At 46.0% G+C, this 4,355-nt stretch overlaps 1 pseudogene; it reads left to right on the forward strand.

The window, feature by feature from the left end:
- Nucleotides 1-664: 664 nt before the first annotated feature.
- Nucleotides 665-1,853, forward strand: LOC100338571 (telomeric repeat-binding factor 1 pseudogene; annotated as a pseudogene).
- The last annotated feature ends 2,502 nt before the right edge of the window (nucleotides 1,854-4,355 follow it).

Here is a 4,355-nt window from a genome sequence, read left to right on the forward strand (position 1 = left end):
TCAGCAAGAAAAAAATTATACAAAGTATAAAAACATGTGGAAAGAGTGAAAAAAAATACTTAGTAAAAGTGAAAGGCATTCACCAAATTCAAGACACACACCCAGGGACCTGTGCTGTGGCGAAGCAGGTAAAACCACTGCCTGCGATGCTGGCATCCCATATGGGTGCCAATCAAGTCCTGGCTGCTCCACTTCTGACCCAGCTCTCTGCTATGGCCTGGGAAAGCAGAGGAAGATGGCCCAAGTCCTTGGCCCCTGCACCCAGGTGGGAGACCCAGAAGAAACTTCTGGCTCCTGGCTTCGGATCAACCCAGCTCTGGTCATTGCAACCATTTGGGGAGTGAAACAGCGAATGGAAGACACTCTCTCTCTCTCTCTCTCTCTCTCTCTCTCTCTCTCTGTCTCTCTCTCTCTCTGTCTCTCTCTCTCTCTCTCTCTCTGTCACTCTGTCTTTCAAATAAATTAGAAAAGGAAAGAAGAGAGAGGAAGAAGGAAAGAAAGAAAGGAGGGAAGGATGGAGAGAGGAAGGGGGAAAGAGGAGGGAGGTAAAAAGGAGGGGAGGGAGGAGAAGAGAGGAGGGAGGGAGGAAGGAGGAGGGAGAAGGGAGAAAGGGAGGGAGGGAGGAGGGAGAGAGGAAGGGGGGAAAGAAAGATGAAGGGGGGCTCCGAGCCCGCGGGGTCATGCTGACAGGAAGGATGCTGACTCCCTGAGACGAGGATGACAGAAACTCCGAGAGACGACCAGGAGCAGTTCGTGTGCCAGGAACTGCTCGAATGCCAAGTGCAGGAGGAGACCCCAGAGGAGGAGGAGGAGGAGGAGGAGGAGGAGGAGGAGGAGGAGGACGCAGGCCTGGTGGCTGAGGCTGAGACAGTGGCTGCCGGCTGGATGCTGGATTTCCTATGCCTGTCTCTTTGCCGGGCCTTCCATGATGGCGGCTCCAAGGCCTTCCATCGGACCCGCGACAGCGCCGAGGCTATTATTCATGGACTATCCAATCTAACAGCATATCAGTTGAAAACAATATACATATGTCAGTTTTTGACTAGAATTGCAGTGGGAAAATCCCTGGATGCACAATTTGAAAATGATGAACGAATTACACCCTTAGAATCAGCCCTTATTATTTGGGCTTCAATTGAAAAGGAACATGACAAACTTCATGAAGAAATACAGAATTTAATTAAAATTCAGGCTATAGCTGTTTGTATGGAAAATGGCAATTTTAAGGAAGCAGAGGAAGTCTTTGAAAGAATATTTGGTGATCCAAACTCTTATACGTCTTTAGAAAGAAAGTTGCTTATGATAATATCTCAGAAAGACACATTCCATTCCTTTTTCAACACTTCAGCTACAACCACATGCTGAAGAAAATTAAGAGCCACGTGAATTGTGTGCTAAATGAAGAATCATCAGCCTTTCTAATGAAGGCAGCAGCAAAAATAGTGGTAAGTAAAAGCAAAAACAATGACTTCTCAAGATAAATCTGATGGTAATGATGTTGAAATGGAAACTGAAACTAATTCGGATATAGGAAAAAGTGTTAATGACAAACAGTCTGTGGTAACTGAATCCTCAGAGGGTACAGTATCCTTATTGAGGTCTCACAAGAATCTCTTATCTAAGCTGAAATATAGAAGCTGGAGAGAAGACTTTGATGAGGAAGAGGAAAGAGGAAACTCTTCAAAGAGAGAGAGAGAAAACAAAAAACAGAAGAACCACTGAAACAAAGAGAACACATGTTCCAGAAACTCAACCAGTAACTTATAAAAAACGACGACCTAGGAAAAAACAGGCATGGCTTTGGGAAAAAGACAAGAATTTGAGATCTGGTGTGAGGAAATATGGAGAGGGAAGCTGGTCTAAAATACTGTTGCATTATAAATTCAACAACCAAACAAGTGTCATGCTGAAAGACAGATGGAGAACTATGAAGAAACTAAAAATGATTTGCTCAGACTGCGAAGACTGAATGAGTTTGTGAAGGCTGATAAAAGGACAATTAAGTATTTTGAATGCTACATTTTTTTTGAAACTCACCAGTCTTAAAATTCTTGTTTAAAGCATTATTTTTCTGTGAGTCAATTAATAGGAGGTTTTGCACCATAAGAGTGAAAGTATATCCTATCATTGTATTCTTTAAGAATCTTTTTTTTTTTTTTTTTTTTTTTTTGACAGGCAGAGTGGACAGTGAGAGAGAGAGACAGAGAGAAAGGTCTTCCTTTGCCGTTGGTTCACCCTCCAATGGCCGCCGCGGCCGGCGCGCTGCGGCCGGCGCACCGCGCTGATCCGATGGCAGGAGCCAGGAGCCAGGTGCTTTTCCTGGTCTCCCATGGGGTGCAGGGTCCAAGCACCTGGGCCATCCTCCACTGCACTCCCGGGCCACAGCAGAGGGCTGGCCTGGAAGAGGGGCAACCGGGACAGAATCCGGCGCCCCGACTGGGACTAGAACCCGGTGTGCCGGCGCCGCTAGGCGGAGGATTAGCCTATTGAGCCACGGCACCGGCCCAAGAATCTTTTTATTTTAATAAGATGTAAATTTGTTGACCCTTGCCACTTTCAAGATTCATACCCCTAAATTTTGTTCCAATAAAAAATTAAAGCCTGGTAAGAGAGAAAAGAAAGAAAGAAAGAAAGAGAGAGAGAGAAAGAAAGAGAGGAAGGGAGGGAAGAAGGGAGATGAGGATGCGGCGCCAGCATCCCATATGGGCACCAGTTCGTATCCTGTCTGCTCCTCTTCCAATCCAGCTCTCTGCTTGTGGCCTAGGAAAGCAGTAGAAGATGGCCCAAATCCTTGGGCCCCTGCACCCATGTGAGAGACCTGGAAGAAGCTCCTGGCTCCAGATGTTGCAGCCAATTGCAGAGTGAACCAGTGGAAGGAAGCCCTTTCTCTCTGTCTCTTCCTCTCTCTGTCTGTAACTCTACCTCTCAAATAATTAAATATAATATTTCTAAAATAGATAATTTAATAAATTAAAAATACATCTACCATATGACTCAGCTATCCCACTTCCAGGTTTATATACAAGGGAAATGAAATCAGCATCTGATGGGGCTGGTGCTGTGGTGCAGCGGGTTAATGCCCTGACCTGAAGCACCGACATCCCATATGGGCACTGGTTTTAGTCCCGGTTGCTCCTCTTCTGATCCAGTTCTCTGCTATGGCCTGGGAAAGCAGTAGAAGATGGCCCAAGTCCTTGGACCCCTGCACCCACGTGGAAGACCTGGAAGAAGCTCCTGGCTCCTGGCTTCGGATCGGCGCAGCTCCAGCCATTGCGGCTAATTGGGGAGTGAACCAGCAGATGGAAGACTCTCTCTTTCTCTGCCTTTCCTCTCTGTGTAACTCTGGCTTTCAAATAAATAAATAAATCTTAAAAAAAAATAAGAAAGAAATCAGCATCTGAAAGAGATACCTGCCCTGTATGTTTATTGCGGGAACTATTCACAATAGCCAAGATATGCAATCAACCTAGATGTCTGGTGGTGGATGAAATCAAAAAGAAATGTGAAGGTGAGAGGACAGACACTGTGGTCCAGCAGCGTAAGCTGTCTCTTGGGCTGCATGCATCCCATATGTGAGTGCACAGGAGCAAACTCCACCTCTGCTTCCCATCCAGTTTCCTTCTAATGTGCCTGGGAGGCAACAGATGATGGTCCTACAAGTAGTTAGGACTCGGGTGCAGTAGCAGGCTCCTGGCTTTGGCCTGGCCAGCCCAGCTGTTTTGGGCATTTGGGGAGTGAGCCAGCAGATGAAATATTGTGCACCTGATCTCTCTTTCTCCCTTCCTCTCTCTCTTCCTCAAATAAATAAATAAATATTGGAAAAAAAGGCCAGAGCACAATGGAATATTATTCACCCATAAAGAAGCTTACGTTTACTTTCACCCCCACCCAGTCTCAGAGTTAGGGGCCTATGAGGGAATGATCAGTAGATGGAAGCTCTCTCTGTCCCTCAAATAAATAAGTTTGTGCAGGGCCTGTGCTGTGGTGTAGGCTAAAGCCTCTGTCTGCACTTCTGGCATCCCACGTGGTCACTGGTTTATACCCCAGCTGCTCCTCTTCCAATCCAGTTCTCTGCTATGGCCTGGGAAAGCAACAGAAGATGGCTCAAGTGCTTGGGCTCCTGCACTCATGTGGGAGACCTGGAAGAAGCTCCTGGCTTTGGATCGGCTCAGCTCTGGCCATTGTAGCCATTTGGGGAGTGAACCAGCAAATGGAAGACCTTTCTCTTTGTCTCTCCCTCTCTCTGTAACTCTACCTCTCAAATAAATAAATCTCTTAAAAAAAAAAAAAACTCATTTGTGCATTGTAAAAAAATTTGTAAGGGCTTTTCCAATCTGAAATTTTAAAGAGTTGGC

Source organism: Oryctolagus cuniculus, chromosome 5, assembly GCF_964237555.1.
Source record: "Oryctolagus cuniculus chromosome 5, mOryCun1.1, whole genome shotgun sequence".
In the NCBI taxonomy this organism is placed as follows: domain Eukaryota; kingdom Metazoa; phylum Chordata; class Mammalia; order Lagomorpha; family Leporidae; genus Oryctolagus; species Oryctolagus cuniculus.